Source organism: Microcebus murinus, chromosome 7 (assembly GCF_040939455.1).
Source record: "Microcebus murinus isolate Inina chromosome 7, M.murinus_Inina_mat1.0, whole genome shotgun sequence".
NCBI classification, from domain to species: domain Eukaryota; kingdom Metazoa; phylum Chordata; class Mammalia; order Primates; family Cheirogaleidae; genus Microcebus; species Microcebus murinus.
This window is the reverse complement of record NC_134110.1, coordinates 85341800-85369028: the sequence shown is the minus strand read 5'-3', so window position 1 is coordinate 85369028 and position 27229 is coordinate 85341800.

The following is a 27229-nucleotide window of genomic DNA, read 5'->3' as shown; positions in this document are numbered from 1 at the left end:
TCTAGCTCCTATCTTCTTCTGCTTCTACACTGAGAACTACCAGAGACTTGTCTCTCTCTTCTCAGGTTGCAGATGCTCAACGGAGCATCAGTCTCCCAATGAAACAGGCTATGGAGAAAATTCAGAACCCTTTCAAATGAAGGGAATCTAGTGTCACTGGAATTGTTATGATTTTTAATTGTGTAATTGTAAAATAATTTCCTTAATATTCATTTCTTCCATTAGACCCATTTTGCTCACCACCATATTTTTAGTGTCCAGTGCCTGGTGAGCACTCAATAAATATTTGTTGTTTAATCGGTTGGGTGATTGATTGCGTGTGTTAGCAAGTTGAATTATAAGACTATAGAAGTCTGTGCTTTTATGATTTCGCATATTTCTGCAGGTAAGGATTTCTCAATGATCCTGAAGGATTTCTTCCTGCTTCCCCATATTCAGACATAATACCGGGAATAAAATCTAAAGCTCAGAGAAGTTAAGTAGCTTTCTACAGATCACACCCTAGTGGTTGAGAGCATCAACTCTGGAGCTGAGCTAGCTCCACTGCTTGTTCAGTGTGTGACTGTGGACGAGTCACCTAACCTCTCCGTGTCCTAGGCTTCTTGTTTGTAAAATGGGGATAATAAAAGTACTTCATAGGCTTGTTTTAGGATTTAAAGTCCTTAGGAGAGTGGCTGGCACATAGTAAGAGTTACATAAATGTTAGCTATTATGATTATATAATTGAAAATAATCTAGGTTTTCTCATTCCTGGGATCATAAGTGCAAAGCTGTCTTCATCAACACCGTGGTCAAGTTTTCTGTTACCTGTAATCAAAAGCATTCTTAACTGGCACAAAGAGGCAAAATCAGAGATATCTTTCAAGCAGAGTGAAGTCACACAAAAGGGTCTGTTTCGCCTGGAGAATGGTCAGGCATTGGTGTGGACAGTAAAAGGAGGAGAGAAGCGTGTAGGGCATAGGAGGAAATAAGGCTACAGGTGAAAGTCCCTGAACGCTATAGGTTTGAATTTGTATTTTTATCTTATAATAACAAGCCAACAGATAAATTTAGGCAGTTAGGTGATGTGATTAACATTGCTTATTTAGAAGAGTAATCCATTCAGCTGTGTAGAATGCACTGGAAGTGAGTTAAGGGATAGGTATGGTAGTTTAAGAAAGAGGGTGAACCAAACCAGCACTAATGAGATGACGAAGAAAGGCCAGCCACAAGACACATTCCAGAGGATCCTGCTTCTGGCACCAGAAGGCTCGTTACTCAGCAGTAGCTAAGAAACTGGGAAATTTACAGGAGGAGTTTAGAAGTGAAACGGGGCTCTGGAGGGGAACATTCAGGATTGAATCACAGCCCTTTCACTCAGTCCCTGGGTATATCTTAGCAAGACCCCCAACCTCAAACAGCCACAGTATTCTCATCTGGAAAACAGCTTCATAGTAAGTTTTGAAACCAGATAAAGGGGGTTCCCTAACTTTTGTTTATCTTTTTCAAAGCTTTTGGCTACTTAAGGTCTTTTGATTTTCCATGTCGATCATAAGAAGAGCTTGGTCAAATTTTGGAAAAGGACATGCTGGGATTTTAATTAGGATAATGATGACATATATAAATCCATAGGTCATTTGGGGAAAGCTGACATCTTAACAACAATTTTAAGTTTTCTTTTCTTTCCTTCTTTCTTTTTTTTTTCAGAGACAGGGTCTTGCTCTCTCATCCAGGCTGCAGTGCAGTGGCAAGATCATAGCTTGCTGCAGCCTTGAACTCTTGTGCTCAGGTGATCCTCCCACCTCAGTCTCCCAAGTCTCTGGGATTACAGGCATGAGCCACCACACCTGGCCAATTTTAGTTTTCTGAGTTGTTAAAATAATATATTTCGCCAATTATTTAGATCTTCTTTAATTTCTCTAAAAAATTTCCTATTTTACAAATATTTTGTGTCTCACATATATTCTGTTAGATTTCTTCCCAAATATTTCCTGGTTTAATGCTACTATAAATGGCATTGGTTTTAATTTCTAATTGTTTTTTTGCCACTATATAGAAAAACAATTGATTTTATATTTTTTAGGTGCTTTTGGATTTATTTATGTTTATATATGGATCATATTATGTGCAAATAATGACACGTATTACTTTATCTCCAATCTGCATCCCTTTTATTTTCTTTTTTCTGCCTTTACTTCACTGAATAGGTTCTCCAATACAATGTTTTATAGAAGTGGTGACAGTGGACACCGTTGTTCCTTTTCTTAGAGGAAAACCATTCAGATGTCCATCATTAAGTCTTATGTTAGCTGTTGGGTTTTCATGGATGATCTTTGTCAGATTCTAGAAGTTTCCTTCCATTTCCAGTTTAGTGAAAACTTTTGTGATAAATGAATGTTGAATCTTGTCAGATTACTCTTCTGTATCTATTGAGCTGAGCACATAGTTTTGCTTTTATAGGCTGTGAAAATGATGAATTATATTGATTTTTTTAATGTTGAAACAACATTCAAATGGTGAATGGATATTAAAACTTCTACTTATGTTTTAAATTCCCAGTACATGTTTACTATTTGATTTTAAGCACTAAATTATCTTTTCAAAAGTTTAAAATTAAGAAAAAGTATTTTTTCTAGGTAACTTCATTTTTACTATTTAAGGCACGCTTCATTTTTCTGTGTGTAGACTGAAATTTCCATCTGGTATCATACTCCTTCCTCCTGAAAAACTTCATTGAACATTCCCTATGGTGTAGATCTGCTAACAATACATTTTTCTCAGCTTTTGTTTGTCTGAAAAGTATTTTGCCTTTATTTTTGAAAGATATTGTCACTGGGTATAAAATTCTGACTTGTGAAATTCATGACAATAAGTCTGCTTTAATTCTTATCTTGCATCCTCTATATGTGTTTCATTTTTTTCTCTGGCTACCTTCAAGATTGTTCTATGTATTTTTGGTTTCCAGCAGTTCTACTCATATTTGTCTAAGGGTGTGTGTGTGTGTGTGTGTGTGTGTGTGTGTGTGTGTGTGTTTTATTCTGTATGTGGGCTAGAACCAGTGACTTCTAAGAAAAAGAATATGGCAAATGTAATGGGCTGTAACTTGGAAGATTAGGTTATGAAAGCCAGTATTTCTGTCTTGCTTGCATTCTCATTCTCTCTCTCTCTCTCTCTCTCTCTCTCTCTGTCTCTCTCTCTCCTTCTTTCTCTCTCTGTCTTTCTCTCCCTGATTCTACTATGTTATGAGCTGCTCTGTGGGGTAGCCCACGTGACAAGGACCTGAGAGTAGTCTCTAGCCAACAGCCAGCAAGGAATGAAGGCTCTGAGTCCAGCAACCCAGTCCTCTAAAAGAACTCAGTCCTCTAAAAATCACATGAGTGAGCTTGAAGGAGGATACTTCCTAGGTCGAGCCTTGCAGCTCCAGCTGTACAGCTTGGGAAAGACTGGGTCCCAGGAACCAGAGGAGCCATGCCTCAATTCCTGACGCACAGAAACTGGGATGCTCAGCATTTGCTGTGTCAAGGTGCTAAGTCTCTGATGGGGTACCCTTCAGTCTCCTGCCATGCCCCCAGTATTAGGATAGCCTGGCGGTACGCCATGCACAGGTCCTGGGAGTGAGTGCAGACTCACCTAGCTTCACGACTTCCCTGGATCCTAAACTGCGAGGCTAACCCACACTCTGCCTTTAAAAATTGGTTAACATCTCAACTGTTTTCTTCTTTCCCCTCCTTCCATACTCTGCCAAAGGTTCCCCATCTCTTCTTAGAGGAATTGTCACTCTTTGGGATTTAGTTCACCTGGATGTCTCACTAACTCAGCTCTCTGATGGATTCATGGAAAGCTATGATTTTGTACACTGTCCATTTTTTTCCCATTGTTCAAGGATGATGACAGTCTCCTGCCACTTCCTACACCTTAGTCAGAAGCAGATGATCATATTTATTTCTTAAAATGTAAACTCTTCGATATCCCCTATTTCCCCTACCCTGTCACCTGGGACTGGATGGAAACTTATTCAGTGTTACTTAGGAAGTGCTTTTCCTTCCTCAATGAGACCATACAGAAGGTTCAGGATTACTTACAGTCAGAACACCAGGGCCTGGATCCACGGCATTGCCATCTTTGGTCCTGCTACATTGGCTTCCTGCTGCTGTGCTGTGCGTGCTCTCGTGTCCCCATCATCCACGTCAGGAAACTTGAAACTCTATCATGCCCTCGTCCCCTCTGACCAGAGCCAGCCACCCGCAGCCTCCCACATCTGGAGGCCTGAGTTGCAGGGGATACCTGACTTCCTTGTCTCCTCAGACTGGGGGAGGAGCTCAGACATCTTTCCTTCCCAGTCCTGTATTCCTGCCCCTTTCTCTGCTCCCACCCCTCCCCTAAGAAAAAAAGTGGGCTGGGGAGAGCCTTTATAATGGGACTTTTTCCTTCCTGGTGCACCACACACGGCTCCCTCTACAGGCCTTTGGAAACCAAATGGTGGCCCCTCTTGGTGGGAGTGAGTGTGGTTACTGCCACCAGCAGTTATTCTAATTTCTTAGCAACAGACTCTGTTACAAACAACGATTATTTCCCAAATTCTAGGAGTTTAACTCCCCAATACAAGAGAGAAAGAGACTTAGGATTGTCTCTTTCATGTCAAGAAACATGACATGATTCCTATGTTGAATTTGCCGATAAGTGAAATAGGCACCAAGACCTATAGGAAATGCCTCCTCTGATGAGCAATTGGGGGTTTATTGTACATTCGATCTTGAGATCTTGAGCTAGTGCATCAGAGAAACAGCTGTGAGAATATCATCTCATTCTCCAGGAGGCTCCCTGTGGCTTCACACTTCTCTCCCCTCACTCACAGCTGATGACCTCCTCCCCTCTCCTACATCACTGAGCAAAGAGAAACCATCAGACACAAACAAACCCCTTCCTTCCACTGGAGCTGCACACGTCACACCTGTGCCTTTCCCAGGGGACATTTCTCCTGCGCTCAAGCCCTAAACATCTTCAATCATCCTCACTACCTGAAGGGCTCCCCGACCCCCAGTTCCAGCCTCACCCTCTTGCAGCATCAACCAATTTCTTTCTACAGGATCATTCCAATTCATGTATTTTTATGTTCCACTATCTCCCTTCCAAAAGCAAACAATCAAACCTTTGCGGACCCCAGATCTCCCTCCAGTAACTGCCAAGGTCACTGCGCCTTTTCACAGGCAAATATATTTGAAGAGGTGTCCCCAACCTGGTCTCTCCTCATCTCCACCTGTCCTTTCTTCTCTCTGCAGTGAGTCCCCACCCCTCCCCCACTTCCAGTTTGCCTTTGTGTGTCCCTCAGAGAGCTCATCTCTGATCACCCTACCAAAAATAGGTCTTCTTCTCACTGTCTTTCTCAAAGCATTGCTCAATTCTCTCAGATCACTTATTACAACACTTTTTTTTCCTGTTTTATTTTTTTAAATGGTAGGCTGATTGTTTTGCTCACTTGCCAGAATATAAACTTTATGCAGCCAGGAATCACACCCAAGCTGCTCACTATTGTGTTGTCTGTGACCAGCACAGAGCCTTGCATATAGGAGAGGCTCAAAATACTGTGTGATGACTATCTAACCACGTGAATGAATACATAAATGAAACATGGCCACTGGAAACAGAGTATTGGTTGTGGTGTTTAAAATATGATCATTCAAATGGGGCATGGCTATTTTTAAAAGTTACATCCATTGTTTTGGTTGAACTTGGTATTCCAACTTAAAATGTTGAAATGACAAAGATGTAGTGCTATTATATTATGTTGTTCCCTGTATATATCTTTCATACAACTGTAAATATATATTTTTTTAAATCTACTATTTCCCAAGCATAGCTGCAAATCCTGCATAAGTTTCTAATTTCCAATTTTAAGAATTCTGAGACTAGATGATTTACAGTGTTCCAGTCCTCAGTGTGGTACATTTTCCCATTTTTTTTTCTTTAATCTTGTCTGGAGTTGCATTCTACAGAAAAGACAAGCAATAATTTTATGAAATATATGGCATTGTCATTTCAAAACTGGCTAAAATTTTACTTTATTAAGATCCCCATTAATCAAGGATCTTGAAGTTTTCAGGGAGCACTAACATAAATTCAAATGAGCTTTAAAAAATGTTTTACGAAAGTCCATTAAAACACTGCACACATTTTTTTTCTCCTGGCTGTGTTTTGTTTGCCATTAGTGGTGATAACCACCAGAGTATTCTTATATAAATCAAAACTCTCTCCGTTTTAGTCTGACCACTCTCCTGGCCTCATGTGCACAGTGTGGTCACAGATTATTGTTTACAACATCATGGTACCTTATTGTGCATGTGCAGGTGACAACATGAGCAATGTCTAGGGCATTCAGTCCTTCATTTAGCATAACACACCTCCATTGATGACCTTTGCCCCTTGGCCCTTATCAAAGCTTTTCTACTGAAACTACCCTTAGATGTGGAGGTTTTTATTCAAAGTCATGTAATAGTGAACAGAAGCTATTTAAAAAGAAAAGAAGTTTTACAAAAAAAAAAAAAAAAGAATTGACCAATGCTTTCACTGCTAGAAATACCAAGAAAGCAAGAAGAACTCTCCACCCATTGCACTTTGAACTTTGGGTTGCAACAGAAAATCCAAAGCTGGCAGACCAGTGACGGTGCAAGAAGAAACCCTTCTGCAAACATTCACCCATTCAGCCGACTCCTGATATTTCAACCACCTTCAGTTTCATTTTTTGAAAGATGTCTAGAAAATTGGATTCTAGGTTTGTTTGTTTGGTGTTTTTTTTTTTAACAGTTTTGCAGATAGTAGAAATGAAACCATCGAGTTGGAGGGGAAATTGTTTGAGTCAAAAACATCTCTTGGTTTTATATTCCAATTCTTTTATTTGAAATGCTCTGCAGTTGCCAAAGGGCTCAGTCAATAAATTATTAATTTGTTCTAGCACCATCATGTTTGATTGCTGAGCTGAGGCAATGCTACCATTTTGATTATTCTTTTCCAAGAAGCTAATGTTACCAAAAGGGCAGAACTGCTTATGACTTTAGGAGGAAAAGGTACCTTTGTTCTGATTTATTTTATGTGTGTATGTGTGTATATATATATATATGTATATGTATATGTATATATATATATATATATATATATATATATATATTTTAAACTGGGCTTGGTTTTATCATGTCACTCCAATGATCTTTGCCTTTGAGAAATCTGAGTGTCATAATAGCATATTGTGACTATTTAAAATAAAACAGCTTATATCAAAGAGATGACTCCTTTTTTACTCTCCTCCAAAGAGCCTTAGAAAAATCTGAGAAATGTTGAAACTAGTGCTTTTAGTTATATAAGAAATCTATAAGAGATTTTTGGGTTATTTTAAAAAGTAATTTCTGATTTTCTTCAGGAGAAAGTTTCACCTTATAATAATTATAGAAACTTTAAACATTCAATTCTAATGTGGGTTTTTTTTCCTATACTCCTTTATGTTCTTGATATACATGTGATAAATTACTGGCTTTATCACCCTTCAGAGCTAATCTCTCTCAATATAATGCCTTGTGCCTCATGTTAACAAGGGGAAAATAGTCAACAGAGGCCTAATGTCAAGGTGCCCTTTTTGTTATGATGGTCATTGTTCAAGCACATAACAATCCACAACTTAAATATCTTTGACATAGTATTTAATTTACCACTATTATTTCAGTATTATAGTTAAAATCCCTGACATAGAAGAAAGGTAATTTTGTGTTTATGCTTAGTGCTAACAAAAATATATATGTGTTTTCTAAAGGCAATTGAATTCTGATTGCTTTATTTTAAGTTCACCCTCTACTGCTGACCTGAAAAACCTATATTAATAGAGTTAGTATTGGCTTACCTGTTCTGGAGTCCTTGAAGCACCTTAATCTTTAAATAGGAAGACCACACGCTCTGGACATGAGGCCAGTACGCTCACCTCTTAGTCCCTTTGTAAATGCAGGCATACTTCTCATGTAACAGGCCTGCTGTGACAAGGACAAAATGACACTGCTCCTGCTCAAGTTTCAAGTTAGCTGTTACTTTGTGGTGATTTCTGTTTTTAATTTGGATGTAATGGTAACATCTCACCCTGCTAGTTGCCAGTGGTCTTTCCAGAGTTGTAAAGGCTCTACTATCATTCTTTGTCTAAATATCAGATTTAATGAGCACCTATTATGTGCTAGTCTATGTTTTAGATGGCATCACATACATTATAGCCACTGACCCTAAAAACAATAGTATGATTTTAATTTCAGTATTAACAGACATAGGAACTTTAAGAGGGACGTTGTAATTCACCCTTCTTTTTCTTTACCAGTTTTCAAGTTTTCATGCTATCATTGGTTCAAATCTCAAGGTCAACCCCAATGTGGTTTTAAGATACTTGTCAATGTTGTAGACGTTTAAAAAGAGAGTTTTATTTTTAAGTGCCTTTTGCTTCAATTCATAAATACAAAAGCTATTTGGAGTAAAGAAGATAATTTCTTTTAATGCCCACTGCTGTTTTCTGATTATTTTCTCACCATCAGGAATACAGCGACAGTCTTAGAAGACAAGACTGTGGTGGTAGTTTTAAAATTTGCCCACACATTTTTTGACAATTCTTCCCTTGCAAGGTAGATCCCCCACCCCTTGAGCTGGTGAGCTGGTCTTAATGACTTCCTTCGAATGTGGGTGAAGTGGCTATATATGAATTCCAAGACGAAGCCATACAAGGAATTGTGACATTCTCCTTGCTCATGCTCTTGGATCCTCTGTTCTAGGAGGAGGCAGCCGCCATATTGTGAAGACACTCAAGCAGCCATGTGGAGGGGTCTACAGGATAAGGAGCTGAGGCCTCCTGCCAACAACCATGTGGATGAGCCCTTGTGGAAGCAGATTTTTCAGCTTTAATCAAGCTTAGATCAGGGATTATCAAACTACAAGTGCATGGGCCAAATCCCTCCCATGGCCTGCTTTTGTATGGCCCTCAAGCCTAGAATGATTTTATATTTTTGAAAAGGAAGGTTAAAAAAGAACAACAATAATAATAATATGTGACAGAGACTGATGGAGCCCACAAAACCTACACGCCATGTGCTGACCCTCAGTTCAGATGACTGCAGCTCTGTACATTTTAGCTGCAACCTCGTGAGAGACCTGAAGCCAGAACCACCCAGCTAACTGAGCTGCTCCTGAATCCCTGACCATCATAACTCTGTGGAAATATTATTATATTACTATTGTAAGGTGCTAGGTTTGGGGATGATCTTTAACACAGCAATAAATATCAATAGCTAATGCAACTGATCATAACATGAACTCAATTTCACTTCAGCCATCAGTTACTCACATTTTCCCCATTGACATTCTATTTTGAAGAACTTCCCACAATCTAGACTTGAGTGATTGTTTCCTCCAGAATGGATTCAGGTTAATCATGTTTCTCAAGAATAATACATCAGTGTGGGGTACTTTCCATTCCTCACATCGGGAGGTATGCAAGGTCAGTTTGTCCCATTGTTAGCAGTATTTAGTTTGTTCACTTGGCTGAGGGAGTGTCTGCAAGGTTTTTTTCTTTTGTAATTAATCGGTGGTCTGAGGAGTAATACTTTGAAGCCAAGTGATTATCCTGTTTTCTAAAAGCCTTTCACCTGGTGGTTTTAGACTTCCTTGATGGTTCTTTCCTGAGTCATATATTGCGTTGGCAGTTGCCAAATGGGGATTTTTAAAACTTCTATCATTTCTTCTATATATATTATCTTGTATTACACTGTAAAGAAGAGGTTTCTGATCCTCCCCTTCTCTCTTTTTAAAATCACATATATACACATACCTATATGTAAGAGATAAATATGTTGATTATGATTTTCACTTATATAAAAGATGTGTGTAGCATGCAACTTCAAATACATATATAATACTCTTTATTGTAATTTCCATTTAGTTAATTAATTCTCAAAGAATACTTTCATGGATTCTTGCCAAATTCTTGAATCCAAAGCCAACTATGGTTGCAATGAAACCACGATTTGATCATTGTTTCTGCTATTCACAATGTAACAAATAGAAAGATGACATCCTTTTAAAATAAAACTTTATTTCAAAATAATTATAGATTCACAAAAGTTGCAAAAAAAATGTACAGGGAGGTCCCGTACACTCTTCACCCCTCCACTTTCATTGTTAGCATTTTGCATAACTATAGTATAGTATCAAAACAGGAAATTAACATTAGTACAGTTCACAGAGCTTATTCAGATTTCACCAGTTACACGTGCATCCATGCACGTGTGTGTATGTGTAATTCAGTGCAATTTTATCATGTGTAGTTTCATGTCCATCACCAAGATGCCAAACTGTTCCATTACCAATCATCTCCCCACACTACTCCTAATTTATAGTCACAATTGCCCGCTTCTTAACTCCCAAATCTTTAACCCTGGCAGCCACTAATCTGTGACCCATTCCATAATTTCATTATTTCAAGGAAGGATACTATACAGTCTTGTGACATTGCCTTTTTTCAAGCAATATAATCCACTCGAGGTCTACCCAAGTTGTTGCATGTACTTAATAATTCTTGCCTGTTTATTGCTGAGCAGTAGTCCACAGTATAGTTTTACCACAGTTGGTTTAACTATTGCCCCACTGAAGGACATTTGGGTTGTTTCTAGTTTGGGGCTGTAATGAATAAAGCTGCCATGAACATTCCTGTACAGATTTTCTTGTGAACGTAAGTTTTATATCTATTAACAAATGTCAAGAGTGCAATTGTTCGGTAGAAGGGAGGGGAAAAATATATTTTTTTCTTTTAAAATAAACTGTCAAGATATTTTCCAGAGTGACTGTACCATTTTACATTCCCATGAGAATGGGTGAATACTCCATTTCTCCACATCATTACCGACATTTGGTATTATCGTTATTTCTTAGTTTAGCCCTGCTGATGGATTTGTGGTGATATCTTACTGTGGTTTTAATTTGTATTTCCCTAATAACTAAGGATGTTGAACATCTTTTGAGTGCTTAATTACCATCTGTATATCTTCTTTGGTGAAATGTCTCTTCATCTACTTTGCCCATTTTCTAATCAGATTGTTTTATTTTTTATGTTGAGTTTTAAGAGTTCTTAATATAATCTAGACACAAACCCTTTGTCAGATATGTGGTTTGCAAATGTGTTCTCCTAGTCTGTAATTTGTCATATTGTCTTCTTAATAGATACTTTTACAGAGCAAAAGTTTTTTATTTTGTTGTAGTCCAATTTGTCAATTTTTCTTTATTGGTCATGCTTTTGGTTTCTCTTTACCTAGTCTTAGGTCCCAGAGATTTCCTCTTTTGTTTTTTACTAAAAGTTTTATGCTTTTGCATTTTTAAATATAACACACTTTTAAGTTTATTCTGCATCATTAACATTTCTTCACTTTCTCAAGTTTAGACAATCAAGCAAACAATACATCCAGCCCTAATTTGTAACATTTGCCAATTTCTCGTGTAAATACACTGTGACCAATTTCTAGCTATAACATAATTTCACTCTATGCCGAGTTGGGAAGAGATGTGTACACTATTATACAGTATTTCCAGCATACTAGGGAAATAGACATACAAAACCTTGAGAGGATAGCTAATAGTAAAAGATGGTAAAATATTTAGGAAGTTATAAGCTTTGAGTATTTGTTTCCTTTGCTTTAATATAATTTATTTTAAAATAAGTTTATATAATTTAATTTGTAATAAATGCCGTTCATTTTTGTTGCTGAATAGTATTCCATTGTATGGGTATACAGTCTGTGGGTTCATTCACCTTTTGAATAGTTGCACATTTGCCTTGTTATTTGTGTTTGGGGGGCTTTATGAATAAAGTCACTATGGACACTCTTATATAAGGCTTATAAGAAAAATGATGTGTTCACACATCATAATAAATATAAAATTTATTGAATTGAAAATTTATTGAATAAATATAAAATTCATAAAAATTTTACAGTTGGTTCTCACCAGCTGGTATTTACCCAGAAAACCACTGGGAAAATACCTAGTAGTTAACTTGCTGGATCATAGGTAGGTGAATGTTCAATTTTGTAACAAATTGTCAAATGTTTTCCAAAGTGCTTGTACCATTTTATATTTCCACCAAACAATAGAAAAAAAATGCTTGTACCATGCCACATATTCACCAATATTTGGTGTTTACTATGGGTTTAATTGTCCCCCAAGATATGTTGAGGTTCTAACCCTGAGTCCCTCAGAATGAGACCTTACTTGGAAATAGGGTCATTGCAGATGTAATTAGATAAGATGAGGTCATTAGGGTGGTCCCTAATCCAACATGACTTTGTCCTTATGAAAAGGGGAAATTTGGGCACAGACACAGCTACATTCCTAGGGAGAGTAACATGTGAACATGAAGGCAGAGATTAGAGTGAAGTATCTGAAGCTGAAGGAGGCCAAAGATTGCTAGCAAACCACCGGAACTAGTGCAATCTCCTTCACAGCCTTCAGAAGGAACCCACCCTACCGACACCCTGATCTCAGACTTCTAGTCCCCAGAATGGAAGAACAATAGATTTCTGTGGTTTAAGCCACCCAATTTATTGTACTTTGCCATGGCAGCCCTAGGAAACTAGCAGTATTGTTAATCTTACTAATTTTTCCATTCTAGCATATATAGTTGTATCTTACCTTGGTTTCAATTTTAATTTCCCTGATGATTGATGACAGTGAGCACTTTTTCATGTGCCTGTTAGTCATTCATATATCTTCCTTTATAAAGTGCCTAGTCAAGTCTTTTTGCCCAGTTTTAATGGGTTATGTGTCCTTTTGCTATTTGAGTTATAGGAGTTCTTAATGTATATTCTGGATACACATCTTTGCAAATATTTTCTCCTAGTCTGTGGCTTGTCCTTTCATTTTCTTATTGATGGCCTTAGAGGAACAAACATTTTTAATTTTGATGAAGTGAATTTATTGCCTCACATGACAAAAAAGCTCAGGGACAGAACTATTTTTATACTTTGTTGCTTCTTTCAACATCTGGATCAAAATTTAGCCCCGCTAGTACGTTCTTCCTTCCCAACTCTATTCTACTTTAATTATTTCTCTTTTTTAGGTGCCTCAGCACAGTTTTTACGATGTGTTTTTGTTTGTTTGTGGTCCTGTTACAAAATGTGTGAGACTAGGTAATTTATAAATAACAGAAATTTATCTTTTCACAGTTCTAGAGGCTGGGAATTCAAGATGAAGGCCACGGCAGGTTTAGTGTCTGGTGAGAGCCTGGTCTCTGCTTCTAACATGGCACGGCTTATTGCTATGTCCTCCAGAGGGGACAAACGCTGTGTCCCACATGGCAGGAGACACAAGGGCAAAAAAGTTTCTAGATAGTTCCCTTGAGCCCTTTTATAATGGCACCCAATCCCATCCATGGGGGTGGAGCCCTTGTGATTTGATCACTTCCTAAAAGGTTCCACCTCTCAATACTATAACAAAAGCCTTAGGTTCTAAGATATGAAATTTGGAACCTAAAATAAATCCAACATGAATTTTCAACCATAGCTTTGTGTTATCTGATATTTTCAAAACTCCTCTTGTTATTCTACTTATGCTAATTCTAATATCTTGATTCCTGAGTGGCAACAGTATTTTGAACTATGGAAGTCAGAATAATGGAGGGGAAAAAAAAACACTTCTATGTGTGCAGGAGTGAAGGCAGGAGACAAAGAGAAAGGAAGAATGCAGAAAGGATTTCTATTAAGTTATTAAGTATGAAATGCCTGATTTCCTTAAGTGCCAAGTTTGACAGTTGATATCTCTGACATTCCACTTTGACACTTCTTGTTTTATTTTTATTGTGAAAGTACATCTTCAGTCTTTGAAATGCACATTTTGGCTTGTGATTACCTTTTAAATTGTTTTTACAGCAATTTTGTGAAACTATGGGTAAGTCAAAAATTTGTGTTATTTTCAAATATGAGTTCCGCCATGGAACCAATACAGCACAGACAGTTCCAAATACCAGCAAAGTGTTTGGGAAGGATGTGACCAGTGAATGCACAGCACGTCTATGGTTTGAGAAGTTCCATTCTGGTGATTTCAATCTTGAAAATGAGCCATGTGGGTGACCTGAGACCAAGGTGGATAATGTTGAGCTGTAGTGGAAGCGAATCCATCTCAACCTACCTGTGGGTCAGCAGCAAGGTTTGATGTTACTATTCCAACAATATTGGAGTATTAGAAACAAATCAGCAAGGTAAAAAAAGCTGTACAGATGGGCACCACATAAATTAAACAAGTGTCAGAAGAGTAATCGTCTTGATGCTTGCCTTTCTTTGCTATCACGACATAAAGGTGAACCATTTCTACACTGTATTGTTGTTATGTGTGATGAAAATGGACTCTTTGACAATTGCAAGCATATGGCATAATGCTTGGAGAAAGATGAAGTGCTGAAACACAGTCGCAAACCAAATATTCATCAAAGCTAATGGTGTCTGTTTGGTGGCCCAGTGCTGGTATTATCCGCTATTGCTTCTTGAAACCTGCTCAATCCATTACAGCGGATGTCTACTGCAACCACCTCATTGAAATGATGAAGATGCTTGTGATTAAGCAGCCGAGATGGTCAATAGAGACAAGCCAATCCTCTTGCAAGATAACACTCGACCACATGTCGCACAAACAACACTGCTCAAACTATAGAAGCTGGACTTGGAAACTCTCTGTCATCCACCATATTCACCAGAACTTGCACCAACTGACTACCACTTCTTCCAGGCTTGGGACCACTTCTTGTAAGGAAAAAATATTCAATTCTCAACAAGCTGTGGAAAACCCCTTTTGCGATTTCATCGCCACTGGCTCTCCAGGCTTCTTTGTTGCTGGCATAAACAAGCTACCAGTAAGATGGCAAAACTGTGTCAATAGTTTAGGTGCATACTTTGATTAACTGTATTGCTTCTTGTATGAGATGTAATAAATTACACTTTTGATTTGAAATCGGACATTTCGTATTTAATGACCTAACCATAAGAAAGCCTTGAGTTCAAATCCTCTTACTAGCTAATTACTTATCTTGAGCAATCACTGAAACTTCTTGATCTCAGCATTCCCTCATATAAGATTTGGGTAATAAATCCCAATTAGTAAAGTTGTTAAAAATACACAAGTTATCTAGGAAGAACACCTAGCACATTACTGGAATACAGTAGGCACTCAGAATTAGGATGAATTACTATTATTACTGTCGTCACTAAGTTACTGAATCACTGGAAGATGCATAGATGGCTGGAACTGATAACATTGCAAGGACTGGGTCATTTACTGAGCAAATCAAATCACCCTACTATCCTAGCCACCTCCACTACCCTTACTCCCAGCCCAATATCCTTCTTCCTCTCCAACCAGTGGTATACTGGTGAATGTTTAACTGGCTCCCCAGGAGACAAAAGCTCTCATTTGTAGCATTTGCCAGTTTCCATGGTATAAATATTCCTACCATGATTGATTTCAAGCACCAATGTGATGTCACTGAATGCACACAGAACTAGGAAGAGATGCACACGGTCTGGTCTTCTAAGCCTATATATGTGGGATTCCACACACTCCTGTCTCCATCTCAATCTGGAGAGGTCACTATTTTGTTTTAATAATGCAAGTCCCTTCTGGTCACTCAACTTCTAAATTCTGTAGCTAGATTAACAATTTTAAGTAAACTGTAATCCCGCCTCACATGTCTACCACATTATACCACCTCCAGCATCATCATTTATAATCACTAGGCAGTTTCTTTGCAAGGGCCTACACAATTTTGTCCACTCCTAGCTCTTCAAAATCACATCATACATGCTGTTCCTTTCCCAAACCCCAAATTCTCTTCCCAACTATCTTGACTATCTTTCCTTCTTGTCCTTTAGGTCTCAGCTTAAACATAGGTTCTGCAGGAAAGTCTTCCCTGAGCCCTTGTCCATTTCCAGTATACACAATTTTTCTTTGTTATATTCTTTCACACAACCAGGTTTTTTCCTGAAAGTACTGTCCCCATCACTCAATCCTAAGTATAATTATTGGATCAGTATCTAATGCCCCACAGCATGTAAATTCTGCTGTGTCAGGGACTGCATATCTAGGACTGTCTTTGAGAAAGAGTAAATTCTCAATAGAGAGTTTTCGAATAAAGTCGTTGATTTACATCTAGTTGTCCAAATATGCATATTAGTTTTACCGACCACTCATTGAATGGCTACTATGTGCCAAGCTTGTGTTAGGAATTTTTGTGTGTGTGTGTGTGTGTTAGGAATTTTTTTCAAAATAGTTATAATTCAAATGAAATATGTAATGTTCAATTTTTAAAATTCATTTATTCAACAAATTGTTTTTGAGTGTCTCCAAGGTATAATATTTTGCATTAGGAGATTAGACCACTGGCTACTCGGTACAATTATGAACCTAAAATCCTTTAAGCAACAAGATGAACCATAATTTTTAAAATATGTTTTAAATAACTCAAAGAGGAACTGGACACTTATAAAAAAATAAAATTGGCGAGAATTGGTGATGTTCCAAAAATATGTGGCCTCGATCATAACATAGATTCAAAGGAAAAAAGAAATTAAGTTTTCTGCTCTTGTCATACAGGACTTGGAGTATTGGAAAAGGGTCCCTTTCTTGATTTATGGAAAAAGTGATTTGTGTAGTTCAGCAAAGATATTTGCTAATTTTATGGTAAAAAACTTTGAGCACAGATGGTCAGAAAAACAAAAGAGATGAATATGAAGAGTTTAATGGAAGGAATTGAAATTACTAAGTTGGGAAGGGTTTGTATTTAGTGCCAAATGTAGCCTAGAAGCAAATGCATCAGTGCTGGTCCACATTATCAACTTAACACATGCCCACTGTGTGGCTACATCCCACTTGACTATACTGAGCATCCACACTCAGTGGGATTGGCTCAACCTCTTTATTTGTTTATTTTTGGATGTGAAAATCTGTGCCCAGTGCTGAAAAGTTCCTCTGGGTATACCAACCATATCAATTACCAAGCAAAAACAAAGGGCAAAGGAAACAAGATAGTAAATGCCAAAAGACTCAGATCCTCTTCCTCTAAGGTGAGGTTTCCAATCAATATGGAGGAGCTAAGAATTAGCATAAAGGTCAGACTCTGCCCTCAGAGGACGTTTCCTGATTTCTTTTAGTTCCTTGAGTTCACATAAACAAGAGGACAGGTAAGGCAAACCATACTTGATAATTCCTTTTTCATAATATTTTTATTCAGATGAAGTCAGAGCAACAGAAACATTCATTGAAGAAAAAAAAATGCCTCAAATAAAATAGGCAGTACATTTACAACATGCTAGGCACTATTTTACCGTGTGTGTATGTTTCTATTTTAGCCTGAATGCACACACGCATTTTTATACCATAGCCACGTCAGTGAGGTGACATGCCAAATAAAAATTGGAAGAAGTATCTGTAATCTTATTAAAACTCAAATACAATGTCAAAACTCTATGCCATAAGTCATTTTTAGCAAAACAAAAATAAAAAACTTATCACAGAGGACTTGAATTTGACCATTAGATATAGTGCAAAAGTGTAAATAGTGTAATGCATAAAGTTAGTGAGTTATATCAGGTACATACTTTGATTATTTTTGGTTGACACTTTGGAAATTTATTTACCCAACTCTATAAGCCAAGGTCAAGAGCCATGAACTCTACAGAATTACTTACTGAATCTGGGTATTGCTCACTCATATGTTAGAGTGCATTAAAAGGCTTAAGCTAAATAAAGTGCCTGGGGAAAATTCTCTCATCTCCAGCTATACAGGGACTGCTATGGAAGAGTAAGTGCCAGGCTTTGATATTTTTCCTTTTTCTTTTTTTCTCACTCTTTTCAAGTCTATGGTTGGAACTCAAAGTACAGCCTATCCCATTTTTTAAAAAGGAAATCTTTGGTATTCTCAAGATATTAAACCTAATAGCTTAACATATTTCATTTGAAATTTTTATTTCTTTTTTAATAGAGTGTAATCCTGAATTGAATAGGTCAAAATTTTAGCCAAGGAACAGACAGGTTTAAAGTGTTTCCATCATGACAACTAACACAGACACCATCACCTTATAGAGAAATCTGCTGAGAATATTCTAAGGCTATTTGTAGTTGTATTTTCTTTATTTTCACTTTTCCCTGGATTTTGACTCAAGTAATTGGTTAATTATGGGTCATTATGGATGAATTTAGTGCCAATTCCCATCTGATTTCCATACCAAGCCCATGGCATAATGCTCTTTCAAGAGTTCAGGAAGAATGACATCTTGAAACATAAGACAATAATCTTTAGCTGTCATTGAAAAATGATGTATTCTGCCTATTACTCACTGACAAACCCCTATCATTATTTAAAATTTTTACCTTTTATTAAGAAAAAATTCAAACATATATAAATAAAAGGGGGTGGTAAATCCTCATTTACTCATTACTCAGCTCCAAGAATTATCAACTTTCTACCTTCTTATTTCAACTATATTTCTCAATTCACACCCTGCCTCCCCACTAGAGGATTATTACTTTTTATAATTATTTTTTTCCACCATTCTTTTCAGTTTATAGCTTGACTGCTTGTTACCACCTCTAAATGGTGTGGACACATGCCTTCTACCATTACAAATAGAAATATAAATATTCTTGTACGTACAAAAACCAAGGATGTGTCATGATCTGGCTTTGATAACTAACCTGGCAATGCAATTCCCACCAAAGATAAGAACTGGAGAGATAACAATTTTGAAAACAAAGTCATTGTTTCTTGTCATTGACTAGTTTTTAGTCTGCACAGTAATCCAACATCTTCTGGGATCACACCCACTTCTTTGCAGAGCCTCTTTCTTGTGGTTCTAGTAAAGACAACTCTGCCCCACCCAGGAGTGAACCTGTGACCCAGATTGTTCAATCAAAGAACTCCATCCCTATGGTAATCAGAAATCTTAGGCACAAGGTACCTGGGCAGAGGCTGTCATACATCCTTTAAGTTTGGGAGCTATGAGGACTATGTGAACCTGAAAGTAACAGTCAGCTTTCTTATCAGGAAAAAAAAGAGAGACTGAGAATGAAGCAAGAGAGAAGAGACAGAGAAAAGGAGACAGGAAGAGAGACAGATAGACAGAAACAGAGAGAGGGAGAGGCTATCTTTTAAATGCTTAAATATCCAGCTGTGTCTGAGGCATTCCTGAACTTTTCTGAAACATGAACCAATAAGTTCCCTTTGTTGAATAAACAAATTGAAACTGAGTTTCTGCCATTTAAAACAGAATGATGACATTGATATTTCAATAGAGATTGCATTGAATCTGTAGATTTCTTTGGAAAGTATGGCCATTTTAATGATATTGATTCTTCTGAACCATGACCATGGGATGTTTTTTCATTAGTTTGTGTCATCTATCATTTCTTTCACCAGTGTTTTGTAGTTTTCCTTGTAGAGATCTTTCACTTACTTAGTTAAATATATTCCTAGGTATTTACCAATGTCATTTTTCACAGAATTAGAAAAAACAATCTTAAAATTTGTATGGAACCAAAAAGAGAACCCAAATAGCCAAAGCAACCGTAAGCAAAAAGAACAAAGCTGGGATCACATTGCCTGACCTCAAATTATACTACAAGGGTGTAGTAACCAAAAGAGTATGGGACTGGCATAAAAATAGACACATAGATCAATGGAAAAGAATAAAGAATGCAGAAATAAAGCCACATATCTATGGCCAACTGATCTTTGACAACAAAATCAACAAAACATACACTGGGGAAAGGACACCTTTTTCAAAAAGGTGCTGGAAAAATTGGATAGCAATATGCAAAAGAATGAAACTGGACTCCTATCTCTCACCATATACAAAAATCAACTCAGGATGAAATAAAGACTTGAATGTAAGACCTAAAACTATAAAAATACTAGAAGGAAACCTAGAGAAAACTCTTTTGGACATTGGTCTAAGCAAAGAATTCATGACTGAGGCCTCAAAATCACAGGCAACAAAAGCAAAAATAGACAAATGAGACTTAATTAAACTAAAAAGCTTCTGCAGAGCAAAAGAAATAATCAACAAAGTGAACAGACAACCTACAGAATGGGGGAAAATATTGAAAACTATGTATCAGGAAGGGGACTAATATCTAGAATTTACAAGGAACTCAAACAACTCAACAGCAACAGCAAAATACAACAAATAACCCCATTAAAAAGTGGGCAAAGGACATCAATAGACATTTTTCAAAAGAAAACATTCAAATGGCCAATGAACATATGAAAAAACCCTCAACATCGTTATCATCAGATAAATGCAAATTAAAACCACAATGAGATATCATATTACACCAGTCAGAATGATTATTATTAAAAAGTCAAAAAATAACAGATGTTGAGAGGACGTGGAGAAAAGAAAATGTTTGTATACTGTTTATGGGAATGTAAATTAGTACAACCTCTATGGAAAACAGTATGGAGATTTCTCAAATAACTAAAAATAGAACTAGCAATATGATCTAGCAATCCATTACTGTGTATTTACCCAAAGGACAAAAGATCATTATATCAAAAAGATACCTGCACCAATATGTTTATTGCAGCACTATTCACAATAGCAAAGACATGCAATCAACCTAAGCTTCTGTCAATGAAAAATTGGATAAAGAAAATATGGTGTGTATATATATATATATATATATATATATATGTATGTATACATAAACACACACAATAAAATAGTTTTCAGCTATAAAAAAGAATGAAATTATTTCTTTTGCAGCAACATGGATGGAACTGGAAACCATTATTTTAAGTGAAATAACTCAGAAAGTCAAATATCACATGTTCTCACTTATAAGTGGGAACTAAACAGTCTATACAAGTGAAAATAGTGTGCAATAATAGACATCAGAGATTCAGAAAGATTGAAAGATGGAGTGGATGAGGGATGAGAAATTACTTAATGGGTACAATGTACATTATTCACCACTACACAACATATTCATGAAACAGAATTGTATGTGTACCCTTTAAATTTATACAAATAAAAAGGTTTCATTTTTAAAAATTAAACAGAAAGAATCCTAATACAGTAAATGCCTCCCAACATTTTATTGGCCACCAGCCATAAATACTGTATCACAAATTCATTCAGCATTCAGCTACCTGGCAACATGTTTCCCAATCAAGCTAACACAAGCATGGATCCCATGTAGGCCCACCTCCATGAGGAGATGGGATGGCCTTGAGTCCGGAGTATGGGAATAGCATATCCCAAAATGAAATCCTGATCTTTCCTTGTAATATCTCTCTCCTTCTGTATTTTCCATTCTATAAATGGCATTTCCATCCATCAGTTGCATGACCAGGACTTAAGTCATATTCTACCCCTTTCTGTCCTTCATGCACCACCTCCAATCCATCACTAAGTCCCATTCATTCCATCTGCAAAGCACAGCTCGGCTCCATCCACTTCTCTGTATATCCGCTGGCTCCACCCTATCCAGGCTACATCAACTCTCACAACAGTGATCTCTGCGCTCCACATCCACTCCTCACTAACTTATACTTTACCCAGATTGTTTGCTAAAATATCAGATTCTACCACTCTCTTCCTTAAAACGACTTTTCATTCCACTTAGAATAATTTTCAGACCCTTTATAAAATAGCTTACAAGTCCCTATACTAATCTGGTCCCTGAATCTTTAATAAACAGTAACTGTAATAAGTAGCTTTCTAGAAATGTATATTGACCCTTGAACAACAATGGTTTGAATTGTTTAGATTCACTTATATGCAGATTTTCTTATGCCTCTGCTACCCCTGAGACAGCAAGACCAACCCCTCCTTTTCCTTCTTAGCCTACTCAACAAAAAGACAACGAGGATGAAGACCTTTATGACTATCCACTTATACTTAATAAACAGTTAATATATTTACTCTTCCTTGTGATTTTCTTAATAACATGTTTTGCTCTAGTTTATTTTATTGTCAGAATATGGTATATAATACATATAACACAAAATATGTGTTAATTGACTGTTACGTTATCTGTAATGCTTCCATTCAACAGTAGGATATTAGTTACATATATTAGGATATGTAGGATATTAGTTATCTGTAATGCTTCCATTCAACAGTAGGATATTAGTTACATAAGGTTTTGTGGAATCCAAAGTTATACATGGATTTTTGCCTGCATGGGGGGTCTGTGCCCCTAATCTTCAAGTTGTTCAAGGGTAAACTGTATATATTTAGATTAGAAAATAAAAAATATTGTTAAATATTTTGGAGAAAGTTATTAAATATATAGGTGTAAACAAATTTGTATTTTGAATTTCTAAAATTAATCTATTATATTAATTTATTAGTCCTTTATGTCAAGTTTCATTGGAGGCAGGTACATCACCTTTCATTCCATGGTTGGTAATTAGGCTATGACTACATAGAGGCAACTTGTGTCAACACATGGGAATAAGGAAAAAGCACTTCATGTTCATGATGAGTTAAGACATAATAAATCCAAGGCATTCTGACAATTTTTGAAATCAGAAACAGAACTATTGTTTGAAATTGTGACAAATCCAAATAAATTCTTAGTTTCAAAGCCTTGCTAATTCAGGTATATAAATTAACCGTGCAAACAAAATTATTTTTGTACTTCATAAGCAGTCCTGTTAAAGTACATATGCTTGCATGGAAAAAATAGACTAGAAGAAAATACATCAAAATGTTCACTGTGGTTCCTTTCAGTAGTTAAGATTGGAAATGGAATTATTTTTGCATTTCTAATTTCCCAATTTTCTATAATGAAAATAAATTATTTAAAATTAAAAATAAATTTTATTCTATAAAATATATTATAAAACTACAACTAATATCAGAGAGATGAAATGATAGTCATCTAAATTCAATATCTGTATATTTTGCAGGCTTCTGTAAAGCAGGAAATACAGTAGGAAAGTCATTAATCGGGTAAACTCTGAGCCACAGCAACGTGTCCACTATCATTAGGATATAATTTCACCTCAGCATTATAAGAGTTTTTGTGACTAGCAGTAACAAAATTGAACAATAGTTAATATAGACTGAGATTCTGTTATTAACTAGGCATTGTGGTAAGTTCTCATATATTGTCTTCATTTAATCTTTATGGTTTAAGGATTAAACCACAGTGTTATGATTTCAGTAAGAAGTTCTCACAATCTTATGGACTAGTTCAGGTAGTCAGGGATCTCTGGGGTGTCTTTGAGGTCCTATCAGGGAGGGGCCTGCAAGTTCAAAAACTATTTTTAAGCATAATACAAAGACATTATTTGTCTCTTTCACTCTCTGTTTTATAAGTGAGAAAATAGGCTCAGAATTTAAGTAGATTGAACTAGATCACATGGTAAATCAGTAAATGGTTGAGCTGAAATTTAAACTCTTGTCTCTCTCCCAGAAACCTCTGCCCTTAACCACTAAACTCTATCATGTATATTTCTTTCACTTCTAGGCTCATGAATTTGCCATGTGGAATTGAGAAAATGTTTGCAAATTGTCTTTGTCCTTGTTGGTTTCATGTAGTTCTGCTTACCAGAGTGACCTCAAAAAGTTAAGATTTTGTTAGATTGAGGGACAACAAGAGAAAGCCACTCCTTCCCTTGTGTCTGTGACTTAGAGGTAAAAAATTGGTTTTCACTTTTTTAGGTTTGGTCTGAAACTTCATGGTCATTCAAGAAAGATGAGAGCAACTCCTTGGCTTTTCCATGAGGCTCTACCTTATTTTACCTTCTGGCCTGTCTGTCAATCCCATCCCATCCTGCATGACTTGAGGTGTGCTTTTCAGGGCCACTTTTTGGGTTAGAAGTTCCAGAACTTCTCGATGTGGCATTGTTAGCAGGACATTTAGAAACCTTGGACTCTGAGGTATTAAAGTCCAACAGCACACCTCGCCTCACTGGGAGAGCCCAAAACACTTCCCCCTGTTTTTATACTTTCCTTGGGTGTAACTCTCAGTGAAGAACCACAGAGAAGAGGCATTATCTACAGAAGACTTGATTTGCTATGCACATACTATTCTATGAGAGAGCAAATTCATCTATTATCATGGAGGCAGGATGTTTATAATCTACAAGTATTTATTATTAGCAGCAATAATGAACTAATTGATAAGATTAGTTAATTGCCATCTTAGAGAGCAGAAGATACATTCAAATGAGAAGGTACGGTAGGAAAAATTTCACAAGCAGATTGAGACTGTCCCAGACAAACCAAGTGTGTGATCACTGTAGGCATACAGTGGAGCCTTCCATCAATTAGAAGGACATGGAACAACCAAAGACATCCTGAGTTCCCTGTACCCCTGGATGTTGGAAATGGGCTCAAGGCATGAGCTCTGAAGAAAACCAAAGATGACCTCTACCTCCTTAACCAGATTTTCCTTGCTTAGCATATAAGATCCCAGCCCAGGATCTTAGACACAGGTATATGTTGGAAGAATTCAAATAGAAAAACTATCACTGCCTTTTTCACCTGGGTGAAAATCCAAAGTTATTTTAGTAATCTAATATACACTTCCCAAAACAGATCTCCAAATTCTCAGACTTCTGAAGATTGAGAAGGTAAAGTACAGTGCCAGACAGGAAGCTACTCACAGTGAGGAGAAGGAAAATAGGTTAAAATACATCCCAGCCATTGCTGGAAATGAGAGGCATCTCTGGTGTTCCTCCTAACAACCACTCCCTTACTCATCCTAGGTCATGGAGCTCGAAGTTCATAACCAAGACTCAAATTCCTTGCTTTGGAATCTCAGTTGAATACTCTTTTCACGAAACCAGTCAAAAGCATCATTTACCCAAAATTTTATTATTTACTCATCTAAGATTCCATTGCTAGAATCAACAGAGGTAAATACCAAAAGCAAAACAAAAACAGTCAGAAAGCCCTCGGATATATGTGTTAAGACCCTACTGTTATCCAGTTAAATAAATAAGGTTAAGACTTTTAAATCCAAGCTATACAGTCGGATTTGTCTACGGATGCTCTTCTCCCTTCCCCAGGATATTATATCACATCTCAACCATTCTGGCAGCCAGTTAAGTATTACAATGGGAAATGAGTTCCAAGTTTGAGTTCAAAGAAAATATGCCAGTATATCCAAACTCGTCTCTCATAGAATAGGGTCTCATATTGGGAGTTAAGAAGATGCAAAAAAAAAAAAAAATCCTTTATTTTTTAATTTTTTTACATCATATTTTATTGTACTTTTTAATGCCAGTTGATGAATAATGATAGCTAATATTAATAGAGCATCTTCCACATACCTGCGATAACACTGTTTTACATGTTGTGATAGGTATTGGGTATGAATCTCATTTCACATAGTCAAGTATGAAAGAAATATTTCATATCTTTATTTTCAATGAATCAATGTAGTTTTAGTACCCATCCCTCTGGCTGGCAGGAAACTGAATGTCAGTCATTGCCTGGCTTTCTCCCTCACCAACACCAGAGTTACACTACTGCCTGGGATCATGCTAAAAAAACAAGGAAACAGTAAGGGGACCCTTAGGCATTGCTAATGCATTTTCACAGGTCTCACTGCAGTGTGCATCCTCCCCAGCCCCCCTGCATGGATTCCCAGGCCCAGCAGTGCTCAGCTGCTTCCAGGACACGTGGGGGCCGGGAGCTATCATGAGGTTTCCTGTGGTCTCCTCAGCTTGCACTCACCTCGTAGCCATTCCTCTCTGGAGTTTTGCTTCCTCTCTGGATGCTGCCAGAATGCAGCATGAACACGTCCTGCTTTCAGAATCCACAGACCCCTCTCTGTCCTTCTGGAAGTGACAGGGTGTTTGTGTAAACCGAGGGAAATCCTTTTCCCACCGAGTTTTCCAGATTCATTCCTTTCCACAGCACATTCTTCTCTTCCTTCTCCTCCCCATGTAAAGCCTGTGAGTTCCCTGAGCTTTCGCTTTAGGAAAGGTAAGTCCAGATAGAGTTGCAGGCTACTTCTGCGTCACACTTCCCCACCTCTGACCAGAATAAGTCAGGGGGATCCACCACTTGGAATGAACAGAAGAAAGAAAGGAGAAAAGGTAAGAAAATGTGCAAGGGGGAAAAGTACCTTAGAATATCCAGCCTGACATCAAATCAGCACCATGATGAAATGCAATGTGTGTTAACCATCTCAATTTTATGAATAGGAAAACTGAGATTCAAAGGAGTTAAAAACAAATAAATAAAAATGTTCCCAGGTCACACAGCTATTACATAGCAGACTGAGGATGTAGCCATAGGTCTGAGTGACTCCCAATGTACAACCAAACTTGTGCCATTCTTTATAAAACAGGCGATATGGTAGAAAGGATATATTTGTAAGTGTCTAATTTATTTGGGTAATTTTCATTGTCTAATTAGTGGGGTTTTTTTAATTATGAGAGAAACTTCCTCAGCATTGCTTGAAACTGAAATATGGATGTGTATGTTAAATGATTTTGCTTTCTAAAAATTTTTCCTCATGAACTTGACTAACATTGTATTATCTCCACTAGTAGTATCAACCCAGGAAAAAGTATTTTTAAGGCAGCTTGACAAGTTTTCATACTGTAGAGGATCTGAACAAGAATAATTGCTCAGTGGGGCATTGCTTGCCATGACTCTCCTGCCTGCTGGGTTTCTGGTCTTTAGGCATTTTGACAATGATGTAGTCTTTAATTGGCCTCTTTGCAAATGCCTGTTCCTCACTTTTGGCATTAATTGCTAATTAATAAAAACATGAATATGTCAGGATGTCAGCATATGAGCCAATACCTTGATATTGAGGAATTACATAGAAACACTGCCTGTAGATTTGGGACAGGCAAAAAGCAAAGATTCAACAGCTTCCAACATCCCTTCAAACCTGCCCCACAGTGGTTGGTCAAATGTCGCAAGACCCACTGCACCTTCTCTCCCCCAAATAGACTCACATAAAAAGGTTCTGCATAAGCAAGATGCCGTTTAACCATTGCCACAGCCTGGAAGGCACCCACCCACTGCCTAAACTCATCACTTGTTAAACTTGGTACACTTTAAGTACAGATATAAACATACAACTATCACACATTCGAATGGTTTCTTTACTTCAGTTTCCAGCACCTGGGATAAGATTTGGGCTTGGCCTTGGAAAGGGGAAGAAACCAGCCCAGCTTATCAGAGAGCTCCAAGCCACAGCAATGGGCAGGACCCCCTCTGGTAAG